At 43.4% G+C, this 19,834-nt stretch overlaps 1 protein-coding gene across 5 annotated transcripts in view; it reads right to left on the reverse strand.

Moving 5' to 3' along the window:
• DYM (dymeclin) overlaps positions 1-19,834 on the reverse strand; it is a 542,345-nt gene that overhangs the window by 49,761 nt on the left and 472,750 nt on the right. The window lies entirely within an intron of this gene.

Genomic DNA, 19,834 nt, shown 5'->3' on the forward strand with positions numbered 1-19,834 from the left:
AAATGGTTCCTAAGGAAATGTAAATTACCTGTGGGAAAAGAAAATAACAACCTGGGTCCTGGTCAGCTGATGTCAGCTTGGTTGAGAGTTTGCTGAGAGGAATAGGATCCTACACGGGTTTAAGCACATGGAAAAACAACGCAACTGAGAAACAGACTCTGCATGGAGGCAGGCAAGGGCTGAAGCAAACATTACCCACTGTATGATGTTCAGGGCTGGGTTTTCTTGAGAAACATGGTTTTCAGGGTTCAGCCATTTAGGATCAGAGGACTTGCCCACATACAGTTCCTGGGCCTTGAACTGCAAAGGTAGGAATGGGCTTACAGGGAGATGCTCTCAGGGTCCTAGGGACAGGTATCTGGCTCTGCCCGAGCTTAGCCTCAGCCTCTTCCCTCTTGGAGGCAGGTGGTGAAGGCATCAGCTTTGCAGAGGGGAAGGCCGCGGGCGGGAAAAGGCTTCGGTAGGGCTGTACAGATGCCTCCAAGGGAGCTGGGTCTGCGGCCTTCAGTCCTAAGGTAGCACTGACATTTTAATGCTTCACCAGGATTTCCCAATTTCAGTCCTGCCCCATGTGCTGCAGCCAGGGCAGAGGAAGTGATTCTCCCTTCAGCAGCCGCAGGGGCAGGCTGGCTGTCCACTAAAGGCCCTTGGGCCTCCTCTGTTGTCAAGGAGACTCTGGCAGGAGTGGCTGTGGTTTGTGACCCTCCTCCCAGGTGGGGTGGGGTAGGGGGTGGAGCAAGATGAGTGACCTAAGAGGAGTGGAAGGTTGAGGGAGAAGACTGAAAGGGAGAAAGAAAAGGAACACATCCACCCCCACATTTATCACAGCACACTACCATGTATGGCCCATAAGGGCAGACCCTTTTTCATCTGTTTTGTTTGCTATTGTACGCTCATAGGCAACATGCAGGTGCTTAATGAATAATCTGATGAATTTATGAATGAGATAATCAAGCATATGTTGAGGACCTACCATGTCCCAGGCACATTAGTAGATGCTTTCTGTAGGATATCTTATTTAATCCTTCTTATGGGAGGCATCCCATTCATTGATTATATTTTATTGAGTATCTACTATTTGGTGCTAGGCAGGCACTGTGTGTCCCTGGGGCTTGGAAGAAAGGATAGAGGAGTCATCTGTGGTCCCTGCACCCCATGCTAAGGTCAGGGAAGCCTGTAGCCATAGACCCAATTGTGGCATGGAGAACTGGAGAGGAAGTGGCAGGATGCAGAAACAAGTGCCTGGTCCAGGGAGGAGGAAATGGGTCTGAGCTGAGCTAATGCTAGTAGGATGGAGAGAACTGGGTGGATTTAAAAGATATTTACTAACAGAACTTGTGGTTCCTCCCTACATGCTGCATAAGAATAGGACATATGGCCCAAACCCCACTGTCTATCCCCATGCTTGCCCCTACACCCTTGCTCACCCCATACTTCAGTCTCTTTTCCAAAACTACTCCGGTTTAATGAAAGCCTAAACCTTTTCAGACTCTTGTTGCTACTAACCATCAGTGTAAGCCAAATGTGTTTGCTGATAATGTTGATGACTGCAATCAATAGTATAACTTCTCTAACTGGGCTCTTTGGGTCTACTTGGCTGGAAAAGTTTGATTAACTTGGGGATGGAGGGCTATTTCTTGCACTTGCTGACCTGAATTGGGATCCAATCACAACCCCCCCCCCCCCCAATTTTCATTCCCCAATCATGAAGACTCCTTGAGTCCCTCCTGCCCTGGGCTCAGCCTTCTCTGAGGGCACCAGAATGGCTCAAGCAGGCAGGTGGTTTCCTGGTGGCCTGGTGCCTTGGGCATCCTTGGGATTTCTTACACATTGTGTTGCTTCTGGTCTGGCATGGGATTCTCAGGTATGGAAGTACAGGATGCTTGGAGACGCCAATAAGTCTTGGCAAGGAAGTCAGGAGTCTTAAAGGTAGCAACATAAGGAGATTATTTTCTGGGAAAAACTGCATTTCAGAAACAGGGTGCATCAAGTAGCTACCACTAACCAAACCCTCCTGACAAAACAAGCGCGCCTGGCAGTTCCACACGTGGTATCATGGCCCATCACCACCATGCCTTGTCTGTGGCTGAGATCACCAACCCCACCAAGAGAAGACAGAGTAGAGCTTAGAGAGGCAAAAAAGCACCTTGTTCAGTAGGCATAGTCATGTTTAAAAGCCTAGGCCTGACAGAGGGTGCAAAGTCAGTTTGAAGAGTGACCTCAGAGAGCTAGCCACCTCCTGCTTTGTTCTTAAATTCCATTCCCCTGGGCAGCCTGACACCCTTCAGGGTTGGTTCTGTGCCTTGCCAAAAAATAACCACAAAATCACAATTTTGCCAATAATTGAGAAAGGATGGGGGATTCCTTTGATGAGAAAATAAATTTACCCTATAGTAATGGGAATGAAAATCCTAGTTTTTAGAATGGCCTGACACTTGAGAAAACTTCTCACTCTGACACAGAGAAGTGAGGGCTGGGGACGCTTGTAGATGGGTGGTTGGAAAAGTCCGGCATGTCCTCCTTCAGTTGGAATAGCAACATAACTACATTTCTGTGGTAATGTAGCCATTAAAACAAACTTCTTGTTGTTAGAAATAAACATGACTCAAAGGTTGAACACGTTCCTTCATCCAGGAACATACTTGGGGGTTTTCCTATGAAAGTCTTAGGAAAGGATGTGAGGCAACTTATCTGAGACTGCTGTCAGCATCTCTGAAGGAGGGTGCGATGGGAAACTAAACAAGCAAACCTGAAACTGCTTTCAAAAGAATTCCTTCCAATTGAATTAAAGAACCTTAGGCAAGAGGTTCTGAGTTTACCTGCCCTCATGACTTCGGGGAAATCCTGATGACTATTCAGTTAGAAAAGGCAATGAGTCAAAGATTGCCTGTACATCATCCAAAGGTGGACCTAGGAAAGGGCCATTGGAAAAGCACTCCCCATGACTATCTTTCCCACCGCCTGGTGAAAGAAGAGGTGAAAATGCTTCATGTTCATTGCAGCAAAAATTTATGTCAAAACACTAATTTGTCTCACCATCTTCAAAGGCACAGGGCAGACAACATGGAGGCTTTCTCTTATGTGAAAGCAAACTACTTGGCAGGTAATAACCATGTCTTTCAAATGTAGTAAACAAAGTCTCAATGTCGGGTGATACCCAAAGTGGCAAGCACTCCAACAACAACAAAAATAAAGCCTGGAATTTATAAAATAGTAAACAGTTTATAATGTACATAAAATTGCATAAAATAGTGTAAACTTCATCTGTCACTAGCCAGGCACCTGTAGTTTCTGATAAAGCCATTCTTCAAGTTGATCAATGATTATTTCTATGCAGTTCTCTCAAAGAATGTATCAATGAATTCTGAGATTATATTTAACATTTATTGATTACCTGTTATATGGCAGGCATATTCACATACTTTATATATAGTTAATTATTAATCTTTGAAACAACTAGGAAAAGCACTCCAAAGGCTGGCAGATGATTTGCGTTTCAGCTCTACCTTTTTCTGGTCATTCATTTGGCAAATCTTGACTGAGTGCCTGCTCTGCTGTAAGCGCAGTGCGCAGGATACAGCTGTGAAGAAGACACACCCAGCCCCAGCACTTAAGAGGGACAAATCAGTCCTTATCAGCTGGGCACCCTCACTCCGACTCAGGCTCTTAAAACAGAACGTTAATGGAGATTCTGAATTGAATTATTCTGCCTCCTTCACAGGGCTGCAGTGATAATCAGATGAGATGAGCCAAGGAAAAGTGCTGGCTGTTGTGCCAAATGCAGAGTAAGCACTCAGTCAACGCTGGTTGTTGTTACTGACATTAAAATGATATGCAAATGTAAGCATACTGTAAAGCATAACAAAGTTATGAAATACCTGAAAATACTGTGACTGGCCTGGGCCTAAGCCCATTTCTCTTATGTCACCCAAATGGACACTTCTCACTTGGCAATCCTGCTCTCTTGACTATTAATAGCAACAGAAACTACCTGAGTCTCCCTGCATGAACGCCCAGGGAAAAGTGCTGTCCAATTGTTTAAAAGTGATGGGCTCATCTTCATAAACCTCTTCAAAGAACAAAGTTATTTCAGTAAGAGAAGGTAGGTTCTGAAGAATTGCCTTCTTTTTCTGTCTCAGAACCAGACTCAACTCGAAGGGAAGAAACTGGACTGAGTGGTTGATGGCTATGGTAATGAAGACAGAAGGGTCACGTCTAAAATGTATCTGACATTGAGATCATGACCTAAATGTTAACGACCTTCCTGCAGGATTATGTGGCATGTTCAACAACCTCTAAGAGGGAGCAGGAGCGTGGAACAGCACCTGAGCTGCACAGGGCTGGGGAGGCTGAGGATAAGTAGGAGCCAGAAAGGACAACCCAGGACGGGGCTTAAGGGGAAGTGACATTTACTGAGAATCACCCCTGTGCAGGGCACTTCCCACTTCACCAATGACCACCCTGTAAAAAAAAGGGGGCATTTCTCAGCTCTTCGGTTTATTGCCTTCATGAGGCTTAAGGCAGTCAGTGCCTATCTTGCTTATTAATTTGTTTACTTGTCTACTTTTTGCCCCACTAGGATATAGGCACCAAAAAGGCAGGAAACTTATGAGTATCTGGCATATATTGACACTTAAGAAATGTTTGGTGAATGATGAATTAAATGTAATGAACAAATGACTTCAAATCCACACAATAGTCCTGTGCTATAGGTATTAACTCTGTCTTCAGACAAGAAAGCCAAGGTTCTGAAAGAGTAAGTAACATGCCCAAAAGACACAGCTACTTAGTAGTGGAGCCAGAGTTGAATGAAACTCACACTCTGTCCACTGTGGCCTCCTGAAGGTCAAGTACCTCTTTCTCTAGAATGTCTATATCCAATATGGACACTAGGTTTAAATGTCTTAAGTAATGATGAGCTTAAAACATTTCTTCAAAGTCCTCCCACTAGTAAGTCACTTAACCTTTTTTTTTTTTTAGAAATTATATATTTTTTAGATTTATTTATTTCTCTCCCCTCCTTGCCCCCACCCTGGTTGTCTGTTCTCTGTGTCTATTTGCTGCATCTTCTTTGTCTGCTTCTGTTGTTGTCAGCAGCATGGGAATCTGTGTTTCTTCTTGTTGTGCCATCTTGCTGTGTCAGCTCTCCGTGTGAGCGGCGCCATTCCTGGACAGGCTGCACTTTCTTTCACGCTGGGCAGCTCTCCTTATGGGGCGCACTCCTTGCACGTGGGGCTCCCCTACGCGGGGGACATCCCTGTGTGGCACGGCACTCCTTGCACGCATCAGCACTGCTCATGGGCCAGCTCCACACGGGTCAAGGAGGCCCGGGGTTTGAACCGCGGACCTCCCATGTGGTAGGCGGACGCCCTAACCCCTGGGCCAAGTCCACCGCCGAGGTTAAGTATTTAAATCTTCCTGAACTGTCCTGTGCATTGATAATAGATGATTTTAAAGGCTAAAAATCCCAATTGCTTAAAATGAAGACAAACATGAGGCCACTGTTGTTGAGCTCCTCTGTGACCTGAGAGCTCATGGCTAAGTGGGTGGGGTTTCCGGCCTTGGCCCCTGCTTGTTAAGGGCTGATGCCTTCCCCAGGCTGGCTTCCTGAGTTGGTGGTCTCCTGAGTGTGTGCCACTGGTCATGGGCAGGAGGTGGGCACTGCAAGGTAAGTGCAGACAGAGCTGCACGAATGTAATTCCATTACCAGAAAAACACTTGAACATGTAGACAGCACACATACATGTTCCTGAATCACCAATACCAGCTCTTCTCTCCTAGAGTGAATAAGTGAGTTGGGAGATATTATTTCTTGGGCTTTTTGCTTGGAACTTTTCACCAGCGCTTAAAGGTTCAGAAAGGGAAATAATACATAAATAGCAAGAAAATAAGAGCATGTTCTCTAGGACTGGTTATACAAAGCTAACACTTGAAAGCACAAGGTAAAGAGCTTTCTTTTTCCTGCAATGCATTGTATTTAAGACCAGTGTACTGGGAACATTTTAAAAGGGTGAAATGAATAGTAGGCATAAGTACTGAGAGCACTGGAAATGTTCTTCAGTCCGCCTGATTAAGATGCGAAAGCAGCCTTTGCATAACTTGCTGTGCCCAAGTTGCATTTAATTTGTAACCCCCCCTCCCAAATTTACTTATCTAGCCATAAAGAGCCAACATGTTTTGAGATTTAAACAGATATTCTTAAAAAAATCCATGGTCTTCAAATATGTCTAAGAAGTTTCAAGAGCTAAGGAAAAGAAAGACAAAAGGTTTTATTTAGTACTGAGGACACTGGGGACATATTTTGTCAGGATTCAGTCCAAGAAATGTCATAATCAGAACGTCAGATCAACAAGCTAGACAAAGTTGCTCTTTCCTTTATGCTCCTTTTCAAACCAGGGGAGAACAATAATACAACCCTATGATGGCTGAGGGAAGTCCAATTTCCTCACCTCCGGGTGCCACCATAAGACCCTAATCACAGAGCCTCTGACATGGCCAAAAAATGGCACTTGGCTGCCCAGGCCCGGCGCTGCTAGGGCATTCGGAGGCCTTCCCAACTCTGACATGCACCCAACTCTTCTCTTCCAGGCTCCTCTCACTTGGCCTTCTCAGGACCCCTCTGGGCTCCCACCAGTGGCTCTGATGGACTTGCTGGGAGGATGACTAAAGGTCTGGGAGAGTAGAGGAAGATGCTCTGGGGGGAAGGGGCTTTGACAGCTACGGCCAGAATTCACTTGGAATTGGCTAGCAGAGGGCAGGGTGGAGGCTACTTTGGGCCCAGGCTATCCCACTGGGGAGCCCCTGCTCTTCTCTTTCTGAGATGGTTGTCCTGTGACTCAGCTCAACAAGAGAAAATCCATCTCCTATGCTTGGAGCTTGGGCTCAATCCAAAGTGACTTACAACAACCCTGTTGTTTTGATTTTTAGAGCCAGAGGTAATGTTACACTCTCAGGTTTGGCCAGAATGTTTTTATCCGCTCCAGTGAATCAACCTACTAGAGTGGGACATCGGGACGCCCATCTAAGAAACAAAGCAAAGGTCTGATTTGGTGGTTGAGACTTGGGTATAACAAGTAGACCAAAAGCTTTAAAGACGCCTCTTCTGTCAGACATGTGACCTGATGGAAACCCACAGGAAGTTCAGTGAACAGATGTAGGGTTCAACTGCAATAATAGTATTACTGCAAAAGTTCAATGGAATTTCCCCCCTTTTACCTAAAGATTATATAGATAGTATCAGAAACACTAGCAAACACCTGGCATAGCTACAGAAAGTTTAATGCAATTTAAAATCAAATAGCTACGTGGCACACTGAAAAAAAATTCAAGACCAAAGAAGGGCCCGTGAATTGACACGTAGGTGGGTGATCCTCAGCAGGGAGGTAGCTCGAGTAGGTGCCAGCAGATGGTGGGGTCAGGCTTGAGAAGGACAGCAGCACATGCGGGTTTATGGAGGGTGGGTCCTGCTCAGATGAAAAGTACACTGGTTTCAAGAGCCTATCATAAGATAGCAAGGTAAGCTTACATACAGCTCATCTTTTTCTTTTTAAATCCAAGGATGGCTACGAAATTTGAGGATTACCCAGCCTCCCTGCCATCCCTTCTCCACATATTATTGCAATTTAACTTTAACCAAAGTTAAACCAAATGTTAGTGAGCACGAACTACTTATGCAGCACAGTGCTTGGGGCCGTGGAGGAAGAAGGAGGAATAACTGCTGCTCCCTAACAGGGTGTCTAATTTAGTAGGAGGAAAAAGAGGGAAGGATAACAGTGCCACAGGCTCCACAAGAAGGGCTCAGAGGGAAGTGGCTATGGCTCAAGTGATTGAGCTCCTGCCTACCATGTGGGAGGTTCCAGGTTTGGTTCCTGGTGCCTCCTGGAAAAGACAAACAAGACAGTGAGCTGGTGCAATGGGCAGATGTGGTGCGCTGATGCAACAAGATGACACAACAAGGAGCCACAAAGAGTAAAGTCAATGACAGACATAACAAAGCAGGGATCTGCGTGGCTCAAGTAATTGAGCCCCTCTCTTCCACATAGGAGGTCCCAGGTTGGGTTTCCGGTGCCTCCTAAAGAGAAAATAAGCAGACACAGAAAGCACACCGAAAATGGACACAGAGTGCAGACAGTAAGCGCAAACAACAAGGTGGGTGGGTGGGGGGAATAAATTAAAAAAAAAAAAAAGAAGGGCTTAGATAAGGCTGATCCTGGGGTCAGGATTTTAGATGGGATTACATAGCACACTGCGGAAGAAAGAAAGAACTGACAAATCAGGAAACATCTATATTATCAATTTGACTAAATTATTTCCTGAACAAGATTGAACTTCAGGCTCTTCCATGCATATTGGAATAAGTTACAAGTGTATCAAATATTATTACCTATCTGACAAAAAGAAGATAAACACTGGTCTACGGAAAACAACCAAACTGATTGTGAAGTACTTCCATTTTATGAAAACTAATTTTAAAATTAATGAAAAATAAATTTAAAATATAGAAAATTATAAAGGGCCACTTACCGGAAGCAAGTTACAAATTAAGAAACATAGAGCTAAAATTAAGGCGCACGTGATGAGGGTGGCTCAGAATATAGTTATAATCCACTGCATGTCCAGGAGCACCAAGGCTGGCATCAGGGCACTCTTGGGGCAGTAAGTTGGCAGCAAGAGCAGTCACAAGGGGAGTGGTCACCTATCCTGAAGGCCCAGCCCGGGCAACCAACCACCTCTTGCTTAGGAAACTGTCTTACCACCTCTGAGGGTCTACCAGCGACACTAAACAACTGTAACTTGTGGCAAAAGGACTCAGAAAAAGGATGGAAGGGTCCAGTATAAAGCTGAAACCTTTGCTTGTGGTGAGCTCTTCACACACCTATGTTTGTGAGTTTGAGGCCTGACCAAATGTCTCTGTTAGAGGCTTTTCTCACAGATCCAGGCTAACAGGGTTCACAAAAAGGAGGGACTTTTGTCTTCAGTTTTAAATCTCTCACTCTGTTCTGGGAGGCAGGGTAAGTTTGAGAAGAGCCCTGACAGATGGATGGGTTCTGACCCTGGGGATAGGGCTGGGGCAGGGAGAGAGCTGGCATTCCAAGTGAGTAAACAGGCAGATGCAGAAAAATATACTTTCTGGGAAAGGCAAGGAGTGTGGTGCAGCCAGAACACAAGGCTTGCAGAAGGCTGGCAGCATAGCTGACACTGGAAAGGTGGGGGGCCTCAAGGTCCAGGATAAAAAGTCTCCTGGGGAGTGGGTGTAGCTCAGTTGTTGAGCACCTGTTTCCCATGTACAAGGTCCTAGGTTCAATCCCCTGTACCTCCCCTCCCCACCCCTCCAAAAGTCTATCCACTTGGTGAACCTATAGCTGATAGAACAGGTCAAAGATAGATACACAGAATTAGAAGTCATTAGCTGTGAGGTGTCAGCTGAAGTTGCTGGATGTGCAAACTCCCCAAGAAGAATGAACCATGTATCCTTGAATTGAACCACCTGTTCCAAAGGCAGGTCAATTCCAATTCAGGAGGCTGGAAGGAGGAGAATATTTTCATTCCAAGGTAGGATATGAGGTGCAGAAGTTGAGAATCTACTGGCAGAATTTCTTTTTTGCTGAAAGCTGGCTCAGAGGGAAAGTCAGAAATGATTGGAATTGTTTGCCCTTCTGGAGATAAAGTGGTTAGGGCTCAACGTTCTGGATAGGACCCAGATATCTGGCAGGGAAAGTGAGATCTAGAAAATAAAAGCATTAGTACAAGATAAAATTTCAACTAGAGTACAAGCTCCATGAGGGCAGGGATTTTTGTTTTTCTTTCACTAATATATTCCCTAGTGCTTATTTGTTGAGTGAATGAAAAAATGAACAGACAAATAAAGGGATACAAATTGTTGTTTGTGGAAAAACCCAGAGTAATGAAAAATAGAGTTTGGAAAATTGAATCTTGCACATAGGTGAGTTAGTGGAATAACTTACCAAAGTTATTTGGGATCAAATGAGCCATATCAAGCCCGTGGCACTTTGAGGAGTAAATGGACTCTCTTATTTGGAAGTTTTTGGGCAATGCTTTGATCTAACAGATGAATTTACTCCTTAAATTGTCTGCTCCCCTTGCTACCATTATCCTACTACTATCCTATACTTACCTCCCTGGGAAGATCTGGCTCATGGACAATGGATAGCGTTGATATAGATTGCCACTGTGGTTTTTATATATCAGTATCTGTCATGTTACGGAAAATGAACTCATGACATGCATTTGAGTTATAGTCATGTACTATGGCAAAAAAAAAAAAAGGCTTATGGCCTCAATAACAGTTAAGCCTTAATTACTATGTTTGTGATAAGCTTTCTTCATATTAGTTGTTTTTTTTTTTCCCAGACTAATTTATGAATTAGGGGAGTGGGAGCTATAGGGTTAGAGAAAGATTCTGAATCATGTTTAGCCAAATTTTGGCAAAACAAGGGTCTTTGCCATGTCTGGAATGTTAATGCTGGGAGTTAATGTGGAATGACATTCTAGAGGTATGGGTAGACAGGGGTAGACAGAAAAGTTTCACTGGCATTCCCTAGTCAACTGGTGTACCACTGAATGAAGGAGAGTTTGGTAATTTTAACAGGTCAGAACACATGTTTTTGCCACAGTGTGTCAAAGAGATATCTGGAAAGAGAATTTCAACTAAGACAGGAGATAAGATGTCTTTAATTTCTTAAGAGCTATCTTCTTTGAACATTCTTAGGATTTTGGACGTAAGCAAACTTGATAGTTTTTGAAGGCTTGAAGGGATAGCTAATCTTCGAAAAGTCATGTCTTAATTATTCCTTAGCAAGAAGTAAAATTAGGCTCTGATATTCAACATTCCAGTGTACCCATTACCTAGGAAGATTTTTTTTCTCTCTCTACTTATGGAAAGAACAATCCAAGTGGTATGTGAAACACTTTGTGGCTGCTATGCCAAGTGTATTTTCTTCAATCTACATAGAGAAAATCCTATTTAAACCCCATAATTCTAATGGCAAGCACTTTACAACCTAAAGGAGTGAGTTCAGTCTTAGCCATCCCCTGGCTGTGCTTCCTAGAGACGTATGCATTTCCCACTAGCTGGTAAGCCAGGCTGTGGCTCCCACACTGGACCCACACCTGTGTGTTATTTCAATATGTCTTGTCAATGGATTAAAAGCACATAATGAGCCTTGTTTACTTATTTACGTCATTAGGAGAGAATTAGTGAATCTACAGGAAGGTGAGCAGAAGCAGAATGCTCTAAAAAGTTACTACTAATAATTGCTGAAGAGGAGAATTCGGTGTGAAGTGAGTCTACATTAGATTCTATTCCTGGGATGTTATATTAGTAAAGTTCCAAAATCACACAGCTGTGAGGAAGAGTTATCTAGAAGATGGGATAGCTTGAAAATAACAGTCAACTAGAAAAACCCCTATTACTTTTCTGTGCCTCAACTCTAATAAATCATGGAATGACACAACATTAGCACTAGAAGGGCCTGTATACCCTCCACCCCAATACATTCACTCCTACCCTTTAAAAAAGGTACAAAGACAATCACAGAAAATCATCAACAGTAGGTATACCAAGTTAACTGGAATTTATATTGAATTACAAGTATACAAGTTATTCTTTCAAGAAACTGTCCTAATATAGAGACTATGTAAACACACACACTTGAAACACCTTCAAACTCAGGCTTGTTCTCTTTCGGAAAGCAGGTGACCCGTTCTTTTTGTGTTTTTAGCCTCTTAAAGTCAGTAAACATATATTAAATTGATTCAGAAGATTGATTTTGTTATGTACCACACTGTATGATATTATCTTGGTGTATTCTTCCAATTTAGAAAATAGCTGTCAGTTGTGAAAGGCTCAATTCGTTGAAAGGCTCAAGAAGGAGCTATGCAATGGATGCACCTGAAAAAACTAATCAAAGCACAACTTGTGCAATATTTTTCAGGGAAAACAAGAACAGGAAGAAGACAGGGTTGGGAGATCACAGGAGTGGGGCTGAGAAAAACCTTAGCATAGTGGAGTTAAATGATTTGAGAAATAATTCCCCCCCCCCCCAAAAGTAGTGAAGGGGAATCTGTCCTACTATATATTAAAATAAACTATAAGGCTAAAATAACTGGATGGTATAATACCCATCCTTCTAATCTGGACCACCACTGATGTAGATGATTCAGAATTTATACTTGCTATCGTAGGAGAATCAGCCAAAAGATCTGTTTAAAATATCTCATCTAGGGAAGATAGGATAAATATTGTTTTATAGTTTAAAGCAAGTAGTTGAGTTTAAAACTTTCAAAAGTTTTAATTTTGAAAATTTAAGATTTAAGGATTTCAAAAACACACCAGTACATGAAAGAGCCAAAGCCCGTATTTCCTTCCTGTACTATTTTATATGAAGAATACTGTGGCCCCAGACTTCCTCCTCCTCTCTTCTCTCTTCATCTTCATCAATCAACCACCCAAACTACAACATGAAAGACACTGATGGGCATGGCAAGTACACACCAAAGCTCCTATTCTTAAGGAACTGGAAATCTAGTCAAGAGACAAAATACAATGCACAAACTAAACATGTAAATAACACTCTCATTGTTAGATATAAAGAAGAGTGATAAAAAGGGTGAACCACTGCAAGAATTCCCGGCAGGAGAGGTTATCAATTGACCACTTCTGGGTACCCTTCATGGAGACAGTGGGGGCTAGACTGTGAAGGAGGGTGGCGAGCGGCCGAGGAGGTCATTCCGGCAGGGACAAGCAAGGCAGGAATGAACAGTGTGTTCCGGGGTTGAGGGGCCCAGAGTAGGCAAGGGGACATGGTGGAAGGTACTGGGGTCTGGGGTGTCAAGGTGGGCAGGGGTTAGAGTCTGAGTAGTATGTTATTATTTCCCAAATTCTCCAGGTGTAGGAGGCGGGCAGTGAAGGAGGTAAGCGGGAGATGAAGTTTATTAAAATGCCTAGATGGTAGAGGTGTGTTAGCCTTAGTACTGTCAACCAGGCACTTGTTAGAAATGCATATTCTTGACCCCTAAATATTCAGAAAGGGAGAAGGGAAAGAATGAGCTGAGATGGAAGGAATTTGGACTTTGGAGAAGGAGTCATACCTATGAGAGTAAAGGTTCTTAGGAATGGGGAAGGACCGAGACTAAGAATTGCAAAAACATTTCCTCCGGCAGGGGCGAGAAGGATTTAGACCCCTAGGCACCATCTAGCCCAACTCCCTCATTAGGCATATGAAGAAACTGAGGCCCATAAGAACTATGATTTACTTCAGGCCTCAAGGCCAAAATACAGGGCACTTATCAAACAAGGACCCAGTATTTGGGGCCCTTTGTTAGGCCGGCAGTAAGACATGGACAGAGGCTGGGAACCATCTGCGTGGAGTCTGAGAGCAAAGTGAAGGTTATCAACAAGAAAGAGTAGAGGAAAGGGTGGTAAAAAATGGTGTTTCAGGACAATCCAGTTGGTCCAAAGTCTGCTAAGAGCTTCCTAGTCTCACTAGTATGCAAATTATTTCATAAATGATTATTTACTTTTATGTTATTGCTGTCTGTCTTCAAAGATGATGGTGCTAATGGGAGAGAGATTTTGAATATAAATAAGGTATCAAGAATTCCTTCAATGGAAAGTGGATGTGGCTCAACTGATAGAGCATCCATCTACCACATGGAGGGTGCAGGGTTTGATACCAAGGGCCTCCTGACCTGTGTGGTGAGCTGGTCTATGCGCTGCGCTGCCATAAGCAAGGAGTGCTGTGCCATGCAGGGGTGCCCCCATGTAGGGGTGCCCCATGCGCAAGGTGTGCACCCCGCAAGGAGAGCCGCGCTGTGTGAAAAAAGCACAGCCCGTCCAGGAGAGGCGCCGCCGCACACACAGAGAGCTGACAAAGCAAGATGACTTAAAAAAAAGACACTGTTTGTCAGTGCGGCTTGATAACGCAAGCAGACGCAGAAGAACACACAGAGAATGGAAAGAGAGAGCAGGCAATGGGGGGGGGGAAGGGGAGAGAAATAAATAAAACAAATCTTTAAAAAAAAAAAGGATTCCTTCTACTCTGCAGCAATAACATTCTTGGGTTTGAAGTTCTAAACAGGCTGAGGAGGATCCTGACCATGGCCCATCTTCTTACTAGCTCAACGCCAAATTGCACTGCTTCCTGAAAGTTCACAGTGGCTCAACAGGCAAGTTGTTAAACACAAGTGCAACAGAGTGCTCTGGGTAAATAACTTCAATTTCCTTTCTTGGACAAAGGTCACCCTGCAGTGAGAATGGGAAGGCAAAGACTATGACAAGCTGAAGGCTGGAGAGGGTGGATGAAGAAATGCTTCCCTCTAGGGTTCCAAGAAAAACCCTGGGTGTGCTCATGTAAAATGAATATATACGCAACGAGTGGCTTATTATAACTCTAACAGTGGCTCCCTGGTGCTAACAGTGCTGGTGCTGCCACCGGCACAGCGATAGACTCTGAGCCTGGCCAGCGACATGTGCTGGGCTTGGGGAGGGGATAATAGAGGGAAGGCGCAGGGCAGAAGGCACTGCGGTGTTTCTCAAGTAATTCTGGCCACATTTTCATCTCTTCAGCTGTCACCCTCTGCCCCCATGCCCCTGAAAGAGAGGCAACTCAGAGAGACTCGAGAGGCACAAGATGGACTCAGGGTCCTTCTCTATTCTAACACCACTACAGAGCAACTAAATAGCTCAGTAAAAAGGGGATATTTTTATTGTCAATATTATGGGGGAAAAGAAAAATAAGACTCCAAATTCTCTGCTTCCAAAACCAACACAGAGAAAGGGTACTAAACAAGGGACAGGTGATGTGATCACAAATGAAATATGATCTGGATCTCGTATTTCACATCACTGAGGGAAATACTCAGAGAAAGCTAATGAATGTGAAAGTACTAATATTTGTGAGCTGACAGAAAGATCAAATCTTCTATTTACAAAAGCCTATTCTTTCTCATTCATGATTTCTGCTTTTACCCTTTCCTGTGCAAAAAGGCATAGGTTTTATGTTTCATTCCTCAATGTGTTAACAGTTTAAAAATTGGCCCACTGTATCCAAAACATGGAGACTTGAACTGGCCTCAGGGCAGGTTAGAAATTTAACTGCACTGGTGTAAGTTCATGTGATTTCTTTTTTTTTTCTTTTCCCTGTAATGCTGTTATGAAGAAAATATTTTAACATTTTACAACTTTATGAATAAGCAACGCCACAGGTGGGTTCAAAGCAAAATATGCACAGAGGTGGCAAAGCAATGCCACTAACCAAAAATATGAGGATGCCACAGATTAGAAGGAAGCCACCTGCTGTGAATAAGGCTGCTCCTTGAGCCCAGCAGGCTCACTGACCCCGACACTGGTCACAGCCACGCTCCCTCACACGCAGTCCTGCGGGACGATGGTCAGAGGGAGCCAGGCAAGGAAGCTGTGTGGTGACGTCTGCACACTGGAGCAGAGGGCAGCATGAGGGATCTGGTTAGAGTGGTGGAGCCGCTGGGCCGTTTCTCACTTCACAGACTGAAAGCCAAAGCTTTGACACACTGGAGGTGGTAAAAGGCAGGCAGTGGGCATTTTTGCTCCCTTTGGCCACCGTCATGCCTACCACTTGAAATTTAAATAAATACTATGAGAAGGAAACATAAACCTTTAAGACTAATACTGATCCCTCCCAACTAGGCTATGGATAGTATGATAGAAGGAAGATGGAGGGAAAATTCAAGGCATCTGAATTTTAGACCTGGCTCTGCCACTAATAAACTCGGACAAATAACGTCACCTCTTTGACACTTGGTTACCTCATCTGTAAACCATTACTGCTGACGAGGCCTGCTCTGACGGGCGGCTGAAAACAGAGATGCTGAAATCTGGTTGCGATGTTTAAGTGACTCACATGGGGCTGGGGGTCCAGCAAGGCCCAGGCAGGGCTGCTGGCAGCACCCGCTCAGCAACTCGCCTCGCTCTGAACAAGCAATGCTCCAGAAGGGCCCTTCCCCTTCAAAGGTCACAAAGAAACACTGGAAATAGAGGGTGTCCCTCCCTGCTCCTTTATTCTGTTCTCCTCTGTTATTTTTTCAAATCGATGCCCCAGAAGGCAAATACAGTATCTGTAAGTAAAGCATTTGAAGATCTATAGTCATTTTCAAAACATGACAGTGGTTTAAGAGGAAGGAGTATTATATTTTATACACAGCCTCTAATAGACATCAAATTTATGTATTTCAGTAAAGGATGATAGATTGATTACCTCTTTCAATTAAATTTCAGGGACTCACCATGGATAACTCAATTTGTTATACACTGTGAACGTGAAAATTAAACAAAATTGGACTTTGAAAGTATTCACAAAATATTTTAATGGTTCTTTCAAAGGGAAAATCTAAATTTAAATTATCAACACACTTTATTTTAGGATTTGGCTATTGGAAATGTAAGTAATAAAACGCTTTTTTATACTTACGCATACCTTTTACTTTTTAAAAAAAAATCACAACTTGGTAAAAATAAGAAACAAGATGAAAACTATAAACTTCCCATAAAGAGAACTATTGTATGTTCAGTATAAAAGGAACACCATCTAAGCTTCTTAATGCTGCTTTACTTTCAAAAGAAGTGGATTAGGGAAAAGAGAATGGTGTGCTTATTGCAAGAAAAATTTATACTGTAGAAACATTTTCTATGGTTCCTCCATCCTAGTGAACATACAACACCCTCTAATAAAGATGTTTTAAGAAAACTTCTGATTAAAGCCCTTCTGCAAGATCATTTGCTCTCCCATGCACGCTTCCTTTCTTTCTATTAATGTTTACATTTTAAGTATAACCACCGATGCTTCAACAAATACGGTATTTTAGCACAAAGGTGGATACAAAATAATGGTCCCTGCCCCCTGGCTGTCGAGTGTGCATCACTAACTACCAGGGCCCCAGCCAAATGGCTGGCCCTCCGCTGTTTCCAGCTGTTCTGCTGCTCAGGGCTGTGGCAGTGGGTGCAGCTGGCAGTGAGGGGCTGAGGTGGCTGTCCTCCCATGCCACGGTGGGAGGCAAGCCCTGCTAGCTGAAGGCTTACTCAGTACCACTGAAGGCCCAGTTTTTTATTATGGAAAATTTCACACATACACAAAAATGGAAAGGAGTTCCGGCACGCTGTGTGTCTATCAACCAGCTACAAGCCATCAATTCATAGTCACCTTTGTTTCATCTAATTCATCCTACCTTTTCTGCATTATTATTTTATTTTTCTCTATTTTTAAAAAATGTTACATTCGAAAAATATAAGAGGTCTGCATATACCCCCAACCCCCCTCACCCCACTCTTCCCACATCAACAACCTCTTTCATCATCGTGGGACATTCATTGAATTTGGTGAATACATTTTGGAGCACTGCTGCTCTGCATGGATAATGGTTTACATTGTAGTTTACACTCTCCCCCAGTCCACCCAGTGGGCCATGGTGGGATGTATAATGCCCAGCAACTGTCCCTGCAGTACCACCCAGGACAACTCCAAGTACTGAAAATGCCCCCACATCATATCTCTTTTTCCTCTTCCTACCCTCTGCAACTACCATGGCCACTTTGTTCAAATCAATTCTGCATTTTTTTTTTTTGTCAATCCCAGATATTATATAATTTTAGCCTTTTAAATATTAATGTACATAATCTCAAAGAGATAAGGACTTTTGGCTCCACTTTTAAGACAACACAGTATGAGAACAGATTAAATTACAGGGCGACCCTTTGTACCATAAAAATATTTAATAAAAAATATAAAATATGGTCTCTGCTCTTAAGGATTTTAACATTTACTTGGACAGCAAAGAGATGCCAATGGGGAAAAAAAAAATCACCCAAAAGCAATTCTATATAATCTAATGTTTGAAGGTACAATATAATTGTGGATTCTGATTGAGGATTCAAGGATTTGCACAGACTGGCTCTGCTTGACCTCTAGCTTCTTCTTCTACCTCTCTTTTAGACAAACCATAAGCTTCTGCCAAAATGAACTCCCCAAGGCTCTCTGTACTCTCCATGCCTGTTCTGAGACCGTTCTTTTTAGCTAAGCTGCCTTTCCCACCCACATTATCACTGCCTGTAGAGCTGGCTTCCACCTCCTCCAGAAAGTCTCTCAAGGTCCTTTCCAGTGCTCAGGACCCTGTCTGCCCACAGACATTTATTTGCACATTTCCCTGGATATGGATTTGTAGAAGGTTTATCTTGCTACTGGATACAAATGTCCTGAAGGCAGGCTCTGTGAATTCACTACTACAGCAACAGGACAGGTTTTGCTAGCTGAGGAACGGTTCCCCCTCCCAAGGGTGACTTTAGAGAGAGACACTATGGCCCAGAGCAGTTGGGAGAGGCTGACAAGATAGTGGAATCTGCAGTGGTCCTGAAGGAGAGAGAGGTGGGAAGGAATTCCAAGAAGAGGAAGCCTGTCCCAGCCAAAAAAAAAGTTCCTACGTTCCCGGATAGTGAACCCTGGGAGGAGTCCCTGGGTAGTAAGGGCAGCAATGACAAAAGGGTCCACAGTGAAATCTGATCACGCTACTCTGTAGCTTAAGAAACGAAAATTCCTTGTTGGCTTCCCCAAGAAAATCACTGTCATAAAAGACACCAAAAAGATGACAAGAAGACCCTGTGCCAAGGTGTTTCAAGCTAAGTCATGGAGACAAGACATCTACATGAGACAGTGTCGAAGGTGATAAATATCATGTGAGGCATACAAATAAGTAGAAGTCATGGGAGTTCAAGTAAGGAGAAATTACTTGAAACTGGGGGTATCAAGGAAGTCTTCAAAGAGGAAACCTATAAGCAATGGGCATGATCTGGACATGGAAGGAAGGGCATTCCAGGCAGAGGGAACAGCAAAAGCAAAGAAAAGAAGGCAGAAAATCACGAGAGTGCCCGAGGACCAGAGTTCAGTTTTCCTGGAGAACAGGGAGTAAGGAGGAGGATAATGTGAAACAAAGTTTATAGAGACTGACTGAGCCTGTATCTGGATTTCATTCTATGGGCAAAGAGGAGCCACTAAATGTATGTGAGCAAAGCAGAGACCAGGACCAGAATCACGATTCCGGAGAATTATGTGGAAGCAATGTGTTTGGACTGGAGGGAGAGCAGGCCCTAGGGTAAGTGGAGTGGCTGGGAGATTAGGGCAGGTGTCCAGGTGACAGGGGACACCTTCAGAAATGTACATCCAAAATTCCTTCCAGGGTTTCTTCCCCACCCAATTTCCTTTTTACTTCTGGAAGTGAGCTATGGGTGGTAGGAAGGAGATCATAATAAATTTGGAAAGCCATTTAGAAGGCATTCCTTAATTAGAGATCACAAGGCAACAAAATCCCCAAGAAAAAGTACTGGAATATTCTGCCATCATCACTTTTTTTTTCTCTTCTACTGTCCCCTTCTCTGAGGGTGGCAAAATCTAGATTGGCTAGAATTCTACTAATTACCTTCATGAAAACACATCTATTTTTAGGAGCTAGGAACAAATAGAAAGAGAACAAGCACATATTCAGAAAGTTAAAAAAAACCAAACTTCCCAGAACTCTCTCACTGAGATTATCAAGCATTTTTCCCAATTCCCATGGTCTAGGAGAGCTCACATTAGAGGATGGTTACAACACAGTATGGCCCCGTGTCAATTAAACAACACGTTCTTTATCTATGTCCAAAGAATTTCCCACTTAAAAAAGCTCAGGAAAGAAGTTGTATTGAAGAAGACTACACTTGGTAAGTAAATTATATCAAACTAAAGCAACATATAAATGAAAGATACTTGGTCACAGAACCAAACTGAATGTGGTTAAAGACAGTCCTGCCTGT

Source organism: Dasypus novemcinctus, chromosome 16, assembly GCF_030445035.2.
Source record: "Dasypus novemcinctus isolate mDasNov1 chromosome 16, mDasNov1.1.hap2, whole genome shotgun sequence".
Classification (NCBI taxonomy): Eukaryota; Metazoa; Chordata; class Mammalia; order Cingulata; family Dasypodidae; genus Dasypus; species Dasypus novemcinctus.